We start from the raw sequence: 13,630 nt of genomic DNA, 5'->3' as shown, positions 1-13,630 counted from the left end.
TCACTCAGTCGTGTCCGACTCTTTGCAACCCCATGGACTGCAGCACGCCAGGCCTCCCTGTCCATCACCAACTCCCAGAGTTTACTCAATCTCATGTCCATCGAGTCACTGATGCCATCCAGCCATCTCATCCTCTGTCGCCCCCTTCTCCTCTTGCCCTCAATCTTTCCCAGCATCAGGGTCTTTTCCAGTGAGTCAGCTCTTCATATCAGGTGGCCAAAGCATTGGAGCTTCAGCATCGGTCCTCCTAGTGAATATTCAGGGTTGATTTATTATTATTATTATTATTCCTGGTTCCACAAGCATTTCTCGGAACTGAAAAGGTATTTCGTAATACTTCATCGCTGGACGTGAGCCCACGTGGAGAGCCAGGGACTTTCCGAAGTGTTGGAAAGGAACATCTCGGGTGCAAGGAGGAGGAGAAAGAAGGTCCTGCTCTGTTTTCTCCCTTTCGGTCGCAGTGCACGACAGGGAAGAGACAAAACGCCTCATATTCCAAAGGGACCTCACTGTGTTCGCCTTGACCCGGTGGTCCTTGAAGGAGATGAAGGAACCTCCAGGGGACACGTGGCAATGCCTGCAGCTTCCCGGGGGGCTCGATGGTAAAGAACCCGCCTGCCAACTCAGATCACGTGACAGACTCAGGTTTGATCCCTGGGTCGGGAAGATCCCCTGAAGGAGGGCAGGGCAACCCACTCCAGTCTTCCTGCCTAGAGAATCCCACAGACAGAGGAGCCTGGCGGGCTGCCCCATGGGGTTTCGAAGAGTTGGACACGACTGAGCGACTGACGCTTTCACTGTGTGTGTGTGTGTGTGTGTGTGTTAAGTTGCTTCAGTCGTGTCTGACTCTTTGCAACCCCGTGCTGTGTAGCCCGCCAGGCTCCGCTGTCCACGGGGATTCTCCGGGCAGGAACACCAGAGTGGGTTGCCACGCCCTCCTCCAGGTCACTATGTCCCTACCATTTCTCTAACTCATGGGCTTCATATTGTATATCATGACTTATCTATTCTATTTAGCCTTGTCTGTGATGCTGGGAGGGATTGGGGGCAGGAGGAGAAGGGGACGACCGAGGATGAGATGGCTGGATGGCGTCACTGACTCGATGGACGTGAGTCTGAGTGAACTCCGGGAGTTGGTGATGGACAGGGAGGCCTGGCGTGCTGCGATTCATGGGGTCGCACAGAGTCGGACACGCCTGAGCGGCTGAACTGAGCTGAACTGACTGATTTTTTTACCAGATAGGTAAGACGGATAGATGAATGGATAGACAGACAATTTGTAAGATGCACAAGTACTTGAAATGCAACACCTTTGGGGGGGTGCCGGGCACAGTGAGTAACGTAGTGATGGAAGAAACAGCTCTGGGAGGACTCAGCCAGGGGTGGATCTGACTCCCTCTGGATTCTCTCTTGTGCCCGGCGCAGCCAGGCACCAGCAGGGGTGGGGGCATCTCTAGGGCAGCGTCGCCTGCTCCCTCTGCCCACCCACTGGCATGCCCGGCCCCCATTCCCCACCCCTCACTCCCTGGCCAGCCTGGTTTTGCAGAACTGGCCACCTTCCCTGGCCCCTCAACACACCTGGATCCACTGCTCATCACGCCTTCTCTGTTTGCTGGTTATATGTCCATCCTTCTGGGACCGCTGCTTCCCGACCCTCAGAGAGCTCCCAGATGCTCACAGGTCTTCCTCCATTGGCGGTCCCCAGACCTGGGACCGAGGCTGGCAGCGATGACCGTTCAGTGAACATCCCCGCACCTGGGACCAAGGCCGGCAGCGACGACCGCCCGGTGAACGTCCGGGCAAACGCTGTCACTCCTTAGTTCTCCTCACAGCTGCTACTGAAGGAGTCTTAGGTGAGAGTGCTGGCTCTCCACCCCTGAGAGCCATTCCGCAGCACACAGGGAGTGTGTCTCTAGGTCCAGAGAACAGCTGAGAAGGATGCTGAAGGCAGCCTCGTCCTCAAAGTCCCTTGAGCATAAAGAAAGTGAAAGTGAAGTCGCTCGGTCGTGTCCAACTCTTTGCGACCCCCATGGACTGTAGCCCACCAGGTTCCTCTGTCCCTGGAATTCTCCAGGCAAGAATCCTAGAGAGGGTTGCCACTCCCTTCTCCAGGGGAGTTTCTCAATTGAGGGATCGAACCCGGGTCTCCCGCACTGCAGGCAGATGCTTTACCACCTGAGCCACCAGGGAAGCCCCCTGAGCGTAAAATGCAGCAAAAGACAAGTCCTGCAATGTTTTCTCAACCAGACCTCCCGCCACAGCGAATCCAGGGCATCTGATTCTATTTCAGGGCAAAGGAAGTGAAGAAGCTTTGTTGGAATGCTTCATCGCATATGTGTGCACGTACTGGGCTGCTTTGGGGGAATTTTCTGATATTTTTTTCCAGTAGTTACATACGGATGAGAGAGATGGACCATAAAGAAGGCTGAGCACTGAAGAACGGATGCCTTTGAACTGTGGGGCTGGAGAAGACTCTTGAGAGTCCCTTGGACAGCAAGAGATCAAACCAGTCCATCCTAAAGGAAATCAACATTGAATATTCATTGCAAGGACTGAAGCTGAAGCTGAAACTCCAATCCTTTGGCCACCTGATGCGAAGAACTGGCTCACTGGAAAAGACCCTGATGCTGGGAAAGATTGAGGGCAGGAGGAGAAGGGGACGACAGAGGATGAGACGGCTGGATGGCATCACCGACTCAGCGGACATGAGTTTGAGCAAGCTCCAGGACACAGTGAAGGATAAGGAAGCCTGCTGTGCTGGTTTCAATGGGATTGCAAAGACTTGGACACGACTGAGCGATTGAACAACAGAAAAGTGGAAAGCGGGGGCGGGGGGGGGGGATTGTGTGCCCCTGCTTCCGCAGGCCTCTCCCACTGACACATGGACAAAGATCTGGATGTGAAATTCCTTTTCCTATCTCCGCATTTCCTCACTTTGTTCAATTTCTACTTTCTCACTGGAAGAAACGTGATTCAATTTTCCTGAAACATCACCACCAGACTGAGATCCTATAGCTCTTTTTAAGTATCTCCTCATGCCAGGAGAAAAGAATGTGTAAAATCATCCAGGTTATTTACATATTTTTGAAATGTTTTCACGAGGTTACATAGGATTTCATAGAAAAAAAAAATCGATGCTTCATGTAACAGAATCATATGTAGATTGAAAAAAAAAAAAAAACCAAAAGTGTGTACATTTCGTGCAATGCCAGGGAACCCAAGTCTGACATTCTCCTGAAATAAAAGGGACTCGAGAAATTCTTTTCTCCAAGTTTAGAAACCATTCAAACTTGATGAGTTTGCTGTTTTGATCATAATTTAAATTTCTTCCAGATTTATATCCTTAGGGAGAAAAAAAATATGGCTTCATGCTTTTAGCCAAGAAAGATCAAAATAGTATATTAAATGCTCTCGGAAGACTTTTTTGTACATAGAAAAAATATTCAATGAGTTAATACAAATCAGAAACAGGCTGATTCTCCCTGAGATTACACAAGCATTTCAGCATTAAGAAAAGGAAGGGTAAAAAAAAAAAAAAAAGATCAATGAAAAAATATCAGCTACTGCAAAAGCAACACCTTCTCATCTTTCATGGATAAGATCAATGAAAACGTATCAAATACGCAAAGAGAAAGACCTCCAAAGCTTTAATTATGGTTCAGATGCCCAACTTCCAAGCGAAATCCAAGGCAGCCATGTCTCTGCTCCCTACACAAGGTGGGATCACAACCATGCGTACATGGAGGGGGAAACTGGCTGGGCAAGCACGTTGGATTAAGCCACAAAGCCATCTGATGAGTTTATGCAAGTCAAGTGATACACAAAATCTCATCTGAAACGCATACATCCCTTCCCCACGGTCCAACGTCCCCTAGTCCAGGGGAAATCCCTTCAGAAATCCAAGCGGACCTTGGTTCGACTGTTCAACGCGGCCGCTTTGGAGAGACACGACCTCCCATGAAATGTACCAGCATCCACCTGCCAACAGGCTTCCCAAGGCCATCATGACGTCCCTTCAAGACCAATGGCGACTGCTCGTCCATGTTCGAATTAAGTATAAACAGTATGCTCGTTGCTCAGTCATGTCTGCCTCTTTGCAAGCCCATGGACTGTAGCCCCCCAGGCTCCTTTGTCCACGGGATTCCCCGGGCAAGGATACTGGGGTGGGTGGTCATGCCCTCCTCCAGGGGAACTTCCCCACCCAGGGATCGAACCCATGCCTCTTTACGTCTCCTGCATTGGCAGGAGGGTTCTTAATCACTGCAGCACCTGGGAAGCCCAACTTCACTCCGATACAAATTAATTTAAAAAAATTTTTGAAGGTCCGTTCTAGATCAAATGTCCTCCAAAAAAGGAGGTATAAACAACCGAAAGTAGCTGATTCTCATGGTTTTTTCCATTAAAACGTGGACAGCGCGTGCTTATCACACTAACTCTATTGAACTCAAAGATGCTTGTCAGCACGAAGGCAACGTGGCTCCCCGTGGAGGATTCGATTTTGCTCAAGGTACAATCGACGCACGCAGAGTCAAGTCTAGATGTTAGCCCGCCTTTTCTTGACCCTGAGATTCATGACGCTACCAGTAAGGGAGGAAACTCTCACAATTAAGTCTAACACAAAACCCAGAGGGCTCTTGAAAGAGAAAAGAGAAGGAATACTGTGTTTTGTGAATTAAGCGCACACTCAATTGTGTCTGATTCTTTGCGACCCCATGGATTGTAGCCCGCCAGGCTCCTCTGTCCATGGGACTGTCCAGGCAAGAATCCTGAAGTGGGTTGCCATGCCCTCCTTCAGGGGATCTTCCAAACGCCAGATCGAACATGTGCCTCCTGCACTGGCTGGCAGGGGGATTCTTCACCACGGAGCCACTGGGAAGCCCTCTGTCTAATACAGAGAGGGCATCTCTTTACAGAAGGTTAGACAGGAGCTGTCTTGAAAGAGCCTCCACGTGGCAGAGGGGAGTTCAACAGACAGGACCGTAGCGGCTGCCGTGCTGCGCTCATGGGTTGTGCGGATGTGTGTTATGTTTAATGGATTTAAGCCGTCTCTCTACGTGGCTGAACCCACCTTGTTGGCGACAGACAGGCTCCCCCTCCGTGGCAGCCATCTGAGTGTTCATTTCTGCCGTGGAAGCGAGATTTAAAAATGGAAGCTCAAGCTGCCGCATCTGGGTACCATGTGTCCAGAAGAATGCAGAGATGGGCTCTGTCCTTCACGGTGTCAACTGGTGGGACGCTGGGGCTGTCCGGTTACCCACGTACATATGCAGGGTTCACAGTCCGCTCGGCAAACGAGGTACTAGAAGCTGGCAGGTAATCGCTGGGTATGAGGTATACAGAAAAACCACGCATGGTGGGAAATGGAAAGTGTCCAAGACGGGTCCACGGAGGAACGGCTGTTCACACTCAAGTGCTGAAAGATGCGTTTCACTGGTAGACAAGACCCAGAGAATCAGCAGTGTGAGAAGAACTCATGCTGTGAATGAAGCGAGGCTTGAAATAACGTTCATGGAGAAGAAGAGCCATCTAATTCAGGTGTCCCGGAGTTCCCCGGAGTGCTGCTGCTGCTGAGTCGCTTCAGTCGTGTCCGACCCTGTGCGACCCCATAGACGGCAGCCCACCAGGCTCCCCCGTCCCTGGGATTCTCCAGGCAAGAACACTGCAGTGGGTTGCCATTTCCTTCTCCAATGCATGAAAGTGAAAAGTGAAAGTGAAGTCGCTCAGTCGTGTCCTGCTCTAAGCAACCCCATGGACTGCAGCCCACCAGGCTCCTCCGTCCATGGGATTTCCCAGGCTAGAGTACTGGAGTGGGTTGCCATTGCCTTCTCCGAACCCAGAGTGCAGGGTTCTGCAATCATATGCTGCTCATATGATGAGTATCGTACGTAATATCACCGTCAATCATAATGACGAATGGATCAAGAAGACAGAATACATACACACGGCAGAATACTACTCAGCAACGAAAAGGGACAAGGTAATGTCATACGCGGCGAGACGGACGGACCTACAGATTTTCACACTGAGTGAAGTCAGTCAGACAGAGAAGGAGAAATACCGGATGACGTCGCTTATATGCAGAATCTAATACAGAAATGAGACAGAGCAAGGTGTCAGGGAGATAACAGAATTACATTTTTGGCTGACCAAAATAAAAGTCACCGGCCACGGACGTTAGTTTCTGCAAAAGTCCACCCGTCAGTGATGAGTTCATATGCCAATGTCCTCCCCAGACATTACCTTCTTGAAAGGCGTGAGAAATACACTGTGGTTGTAAACTCATTCACACGTTCTATGCACTTGTTGCTGCTGTTTAGACGTTAAGTCGTGTCCGACTCTGTCGCAACCCCACGGACTGCAGTCCACCAGGCTCCTGCGTTCTCCACTATCTCCAGAGTTTGCTCAAATTCATGTCCACTGAGTCGGTGATGCCATCCAACCATCTCCTCCTCATTCTCCTCCCGTCTTCAATCTTTCCCAGCAGCAGGGTCTTTTCCGATGAGTCAGCTCTTCGCATCAGGTGGCCAAAGGACTGGAGTTTCAGCTTCAGCATCCACCCTTCCAATGAATATCCAGGGCTGATTTCCTTGAGGATAGACAGGTTGGATCTCCTTACAGCCCAAGGGACTCGCAGGAGTCTTCCCCAGCACCACGGTTGGAAAGCATCAGTTCTTCAGTGCTCAGCCTTCTTTACATTCCAGCTCTCACATCCGTACCTTACAGGAGTCTCTACCATGATTGATACAGGGTGCATCAAATCCTAGAGCAATCGGCCTCCTGAAATATTTCAGGGGATGCTATCTGGCTAAGGCAGCTCTCTCTCTCTCTGCACACAGGGATCCACATTCTTCCAGAGGGGAGGATCAACTGTGGTTTCCTGGGCAATCTGGAGCCTCAGGATGTCAGATGGAGACGGCTGTGGGTTTCACGCCCGGATGTTACAGCTGATGGGGAACCACAGATGGCGGGACTCAGGCCATTGTTAGGAAAATAAAGTCACTGCAAACAGCACAAAAGGAAATCGGAGTGCTGTTTGCAATCAGGGTGAGATGCCGGGTCCTTCCCCTTGCATATGGCCGCTGACCTTTCCCAAGAGTGGTTTATAACGAAGTCAGCACGATGCCTTTCTCGGGACCGACCACACCTAACGTTTGCAAACTGGTGACTCTGGCTCGGCGCTCTGCAGAGGAGACAGCTGTTTGCCGTTAAAGGCACCGCCCGCGTTTTCAGGGTGTCATCATGCTCCCTCAGGCTCCATTCGTGCAGCTCGTTTCCTCAAGTTTAGGGGCCAGCCTGCAGCTTTCATGCCCCAGCATACAAAGGCCATCCCACTGGACACACACACACAAAATTACATTTATATTGGATCAATTTGGAGAAAAGGATACTCTTTCCAAAAAAAAAAAAAAGCCCTATTTTTAGTTTTCCTGTTTTTAGCAAACTGTTGAAGTAATCTCCTTCATTAGAGAAAGTAGTAAAAGCAACGCTTTTTTATTAGCATCAGAAACTTTCCACACAGAAGGGTTTCATCAAAAGCATGCTGCATTTTGTCAAGAACAAGGGTGAGGTGCCTATCTTCCTGTTTCTTTGGTCCGCTGCTTCCAAGGAAATCTGCCTTTTCGAAGCTGAATTAAGAGACAAATAAGAACATTTTGATCTATTTTTAAAAAGTTTTATTATACATTTTTATGTAGTATATATATTGAAATACATACATTATAAAATAAAAGTTTTATTTAAAAAAAGTATAGTTGATTTACAATACTGAGTTAGTTTCAGGCATACAGCAAAGTGAATTAGTAACATATAGATGTATAGAGATATATATCGCTAATTCACTAAAGTGAATATATATATATATACACATACACGCACATTCTTTTGTAGATTTTCCATATACGTCATTACAGAGTACTGAGTAGAGTTCTCTCTGCTATACAGTAGTAGGTCCTTGTCAGTTACCTGCTTTATATACTGTCGGAGAAGGCAATGGCAGCCCACTCCAGTCCTCTTGCCTGGAGAATCCCATGGATGGAGGAGCCTGGTGGGCTGCAGTCCACGGGGTCGCTGAGGGTCGGACACGACTGAGCGACTTCCCTTCACTTTATGTACTGTAGTCTGTATGGGCGTGCTTTGTGACTCGGTCGCGTCCAGCTCTTTGCAACCCCCTGGACTGTAGCCCGCCAGGCTCCTCTGCCCATGGGATTCTGCAGGCAAGAGGACTGGAGTGGGCTGCCATCTCCTCCTCCAGGGGAGCTTCCCGACCCAGGAACTGAACCCAGGTCTCCTTCACTGCAGGCGGATTCTTTACCGACTGAGTTACGAGGCAATCCTCATGCTATACAGTAGGTCTTTACAAACTATTTTATCAATATATGGATATATTAATTATTAATTAGTTAATTAAGATATAGTGTGTATGTCCATCCCAACCTCCCAATTTATCCGTCCCCGCTTCCCCTCCTTGGCAATCTTAAGTTTGATTTCTACATCTGTGACTCTGTTTCTGTTTTGTGGATAAGCTGAAAGGACAAATAATTATTAAGCCTTGCCTCATCTTGGGGACAGTGTGGAATAAACATAAGAATGGAAATTCACATAATTTACAATGTGTGTATGTGCGTGTCAGTCGCTCAGCAGTGTCTGACTTTTTGCAGCCCCATGGACTGTAGCTTTCCAGGCTCCTCTGTCCATGGGATTCTCCAGGCAAGGATACTGAACTGGGTTGCCGTCTCCTCCTCCAGGGGATCTTCCCGATCCAGGGATCAAACACTCATCTCTTTCGGCTTCTGCACTGGCAGGGGCATTCTTTACCAACAGAGCCACCTGGGGAGCCCAATTCATAATATATATAGGGAGACAGACAAGGGCTTCCCGGGTGGCTCAGCTGGCGAAGAATCCGCCTGCAATGCAGGAGACCTGCAGAAGGGAACAGCTACCCACGGCAGAATTCCGGCCTGGAGAATTCCATGGGCAGAGGAGCCTGGTGGGCTACAGTGCATGGATCTGCAAAGAGTCAGACACCACTGAGCATCTGAGCGCGCGCACACACACACACACAGACACACACTACAAATTATGTCAACTTCTGTTCTTCTGTTCATTCCACACCGTGCTCAAGATGAGGCAAGGCGGGGGGTGGGGGGGGTCACAAAGAGTCAGACACGACTGGGCGACTTTCACTTTCATAGGGAGACATTCCTAGGAAAATATCAACCACCTTCTAGGTAAAATTTTAAGAAGCACGACGTTGGGTAGACAAGCCTAAAGACCCTCAAAGGATCGAAGTGGGCAGAACTGCAACAGCCTTATTTCCAAAATGCCAAAGAATTTACAGGGTGCAGCACTTGGCAGATAAAACTGTCCAGAAGGTGGTTTGGAGAGGCTGCAACAAAGCACCAGGCACGGGGTGAACACGCAGACACCCGCAGCCTAGAACAGCGGTATCTTCTGTGTCGTTACACTGGGTCTCTGTTGCTCTGAGCAGGCTTCGCCTAGTTGTGGCAAGTGGGGGCTACCCTCTAGTTGTGATGCTCAGCTTTCTCTTTGCAGTAGCTGCTCTGGTTGGGGAGCATGGGGTCCAGGCACACAGGCTTCGGCAGTTTTTGGACACGGGCTCAGGAGTAGCAGCGTGTGGGCGCTAGAGCTCAGCAGCTGTGGTGCATGGGGCTTACTTGCTCATGTGGAATCTGCCTCGACCAGGGATCGAATCCGTGTCCCCTGCATTGGCAGATGGATTCTTATCTGCTGGACCACCGGGGAAGGCCCCAGAATAGTGGTGTGTATTTTCTGGGTGAAGAAAGCACTAAGATAGCTCTCTTTGCAACCAATTCTGTAAACAAAGGAAAATAAAAAAACTCCCCATCCAAAGGAGAAGGGGGTGCTGAAGGACTTCAGAAGGCGAGAAGAATTGGTTATTTCTGGAACCCATCTACTAGAAAAGCAGGAGAAATGTTCTGAGAACGGGAGGGAGCGCATGCATGTTTGCTAAGTCGCTTCAGTCGTGTCCGACTCTGTGCGACCCCACAGACAGCAGCCCACCAGGCTCCCCTGTCCATAGGATTCTCTAGGCAAGAATACTGGAGTGGGTTGCCACCTGAAAACCCAGACGCATGAAAATGAATGACCGTGGAGGGGCACACATCTCAGATCACATCCTATAGAAAATCACCTCCGAGAGGCAGGAGACAAACTCCAATGAAAATGTACAACCCAGAGGAAAGGTTTAATGCAGTGAAAACGGGAAGAGATTTGCTGTTGGTCTGTTTGAATACAGAGAAGAGATTAAGCTCCTCCATGCAAGACGAATCACTCAACAAGCCAAACACTATTCAACCCAAAGACAGTCCAGGAAGCATAATCCAAGAGAACCTTCCTGAGCTGGCAGACACACACCCAGAGATGAAAGTCGTTCCTGAGTCGGCAGACATGAATTCACAGAAGAAAGACGTGCGCTGAATTTAAAGATGTGAGAAGTAAGTAACCCGTTAATTCTGCCCCACATCAGAGCGCTGTCCAGCCCCAAATGTCAGCAAGAAGTGAAGTTGCTCAGTCGTGTCCGACTCTTTGCGACCCGTGGACTGTAGCCCACCAAGCTCCTCCGTCCATGGGATTCTCCAGGCAAGAACAGTCGAGTGGGTTGCCATTTCCTTCTCCAGGGGATCTTCCTGACCCAGGGATCGAACCCAGGTCTCCCACATTGCAGGCAGATGCTTTAACCTCTGCACCACCAGGGCTGAGGCTGAGAAACTCTGACTGAGCATGAAGTCAAGATTTTATCTATCTACTCTATCCATCCATCCATATCTCTTATGTATCCATTCATCCATCACCTATCCATCCATCCATGTAGATACATGCAGATAGATGCATCATCTATCTCTACTATCTATCTATGTAGCTTTCTGTACAATCAATCAATCTATCCATCCATCATCTGTCTGCACTATCAATTAATCTATCATCTATCAATATACGTTGCTGTACTATCATGTATCGAGCTATCACTTCCACCAAGCCACCCACCCATTCATGTATCCATGCATCCATCCACCCGTGTCTACTCTCCATGCATCATCTGTCTCTACTATCTGTCTGTCTGTACCATCTACCAGTCTCTACCATCTCTCCATCACCTGTACCATCAATCAACCTACCATCTAGCAAGCTATTTAGCTGCACTACCTATCATGAAGCTACCATTTTCATCCACCCATCCAGCCACCATCTGTTTATCCATCCACCCACGTCTACTATCTACCCAGTGTCGGCCTCCACTATCATCTATGAATCAATCGCCATCTACCATCTATCAACCTACCATTTCTATCAATCCATCCACACACAGTCTAGCTATCCATTCATTTATCTCTGCGATCTACCTATCCGTTCATAGACCATCTCTCTATCATCTCGCATCAATTGATCTATGCATCCACAATCAACCTATCCATCTATCTGTGGATACTCCCTGTGAATCCATCATCTCACTCAACTATTTATCTGCGGTCTATCTCTACTATCAACATACCATCTATTGATCGGCCTGTCTCCACTCTCTATCACCGACCAACCTATCTATCTGCACTATCACCTATTAATCTACCACTTGTATCAATCCCGCCACCCATCAACTATCTATCCATACATCTATCCACCCATTCAAGCAGCACCTATCAGGTCTCTCTTTCCACCCATTCGACCAGCATCTATCATGTCTATCTATCCACCCATTCGACCAGCATCTATCATGTCTCTCTACCCACCCATTCAACCAGCATCTATCCCGTCTATCTATCCACCCATTCAACCAGCATCTCTCTATCATATCTCTCTATCCACCATCCAACCACCGTCTATCATGTCTCTCTACTCACCCATTCAACCAACATCTATCCCATCTATCTATCCACCCATTCAACCAGCATCTGTCTATCATGTCTATCTGCCCACCCATTCAACCAGCGTCTGTCTATCATGTCTCTCTACCCACCCATCCAACCAGCATCGATCATGTCTCTCTACCCACCCATCCAACCAGCATCTATCATGTCTCTCTACCCACCCATCCAACCAGCGTCTGTCTATCATGTCTCTCTACCCACCCATTCAACCAGCATCGATCATGTCTCTCTACCCACCCATTCAACCAGCATCTATCCTGTCTCTCTACCCACCCATCCAACCAGCATCGATCATGTCTCTCTACCCACCCATCCAACCAGCGTCTGTCTATCATGTCTCTCTACCCACCCATCCAACCAGCATCGATCATGTCTCTCTACCCACCCATCCAACCAGCGTCTGTCTATCATGTCTCTCTACCCACCCATCCAACCAGCATTGATCATGTCTCTCTACCCACCCATTCAACCAGCATCTATCCCGTCGCTCTACCCACCCATCCAACCAGCGTCTGTCTATCATGTCTCTCTACCCACCCATTCAACCAGCTTCTGTCATGTCTCTTTACCCACCCGTTCAACCAGCATCGGTCATGTCTCTCTACCCACCCATTCAACCACCATCTATCATGTCTCTTTATCCACCCATTCAGCCAGCATCTGTCTATCATGTCTCTCTTTCCACCCATTCAACCACCATCTATCATGTCTCTCTACCCACCCATTCAACCAGCATCTGTGTATCATGTCTATCTGCCCACGCATTCAACCAGCATCGATCATGTCTCTCTATCCACCCATCCAACCAGCGTCTGTCATGTCTCTCTACCCACCCATTCAACCACCATCTATCATGTCTCTCTACCCATCCATTCAACCAGCATCTATCCCGTCTATCTACCCACCCATTCAAGCAGATGCTGGTTGAATCACGTCTCTCTACCCACCCATCCATCTGTCTCTACTACCTACCTACCTATTCCTACTATCAGTCTATGTACTCTATCACCTATCCACTTACCTGTCTCTACTGCCTACCTGTCTATATGTCATCTACCTAATCCATCCATCTGTCTCTGTATCTACCTATCATGTATCTGTGTGTCTTTGTCTCCTACCTGTCTATCTTTGTATCTATGTGTCTATGGCTGCGGTTCTCAACTGGGGATGACCGTGCTCCTCAGAGCACGTATGACGAGGCGTGGAGACATTCTTTTGCTGTCAGAACTAGGGCAGGGGGTGCTCCTGACACCTCGTGGGAGGAGCTCAGAGAGGCTGCTCCACACCCCACAACACACAGGACAGACCTTCCTCCCCCTAAAGAATTACCCAGGCCCCTAAACATTAGAGCTTCCAAGGTGGAGACATGCTGACCTAGATCTCTCATGCTGTCTTAACCTCTGAACTCTGCTACCTCCGTTCTGCACTGACCTGGCCAAATGCCAGTTACGCATATATTTTTGTGGTTGTCGTCAGTTGGACCACAGTCTCAAGAGCTGAATGATCCTTTAAATTTGCCACCACTCAGAATGGAGATGCCTCAAAAAGCTAGGAATAAAAGTACCATATGAGTCAGCAGTTCCACTACTGGGCATATACCCTGAAGAAACCATTATCAAAGACATAGAGAATCCAGTGAAACAGACACTGGACTGGAAAAGGCATATATAACGCACGGTTCACTGCAGCACTATTTACAAAAGCTAGGACATGGAAGCCACCTAAAT

At 48.8% G+C, this 13,630-nt stretch overlaps 1 long non-coding RNA gene across 2 annotated transcripts in view; it reads right to left on the bottom strand.

The window, feature by feature from the left end:
• The window catches only part of LOC105605321 (uncharacterized), a 28,697-nt gene extending 21,831 nt beyond the window's left edge, over positions 1-6,866 (bottom strand). For both annotated transcript variants that reach the window (XR_009598917.1, XR_009598918.1), the window contains exon 1: positions 1,579-6,866. This is a non-coding gene — a long non-coding RNA (uncharacterized LOC105605321). The remainder of the gene's footprint in view (positions 1-1,578) is intronic.
• Between the last annotated feature and the right edge of the window lie 6,764 nt (positions 6,867-13,630).

The sequence above is a fragment of the Ovis aries genome, chromosome X, assembly GCF_016772045.2.
Source record: "Ovis aries strain OAR_USU_Benz2616 breed Rambouillet chromosome X, ARS-UI_Ramb_v3.0, whole genome shotgun sequence".
Classification (NCBI taxonomy): domain Eukaryota; kingdom Metazoa; phylum Chordata; class Mammalia; order Artiodactyla; family Bovidae; genus Ovis; species Ovis aries.
The sequence above is the reverse complement of the archived record's forward strand: the minus strand, read 5'-3'. Positions and strand labels throughout refer to the sequence as shown.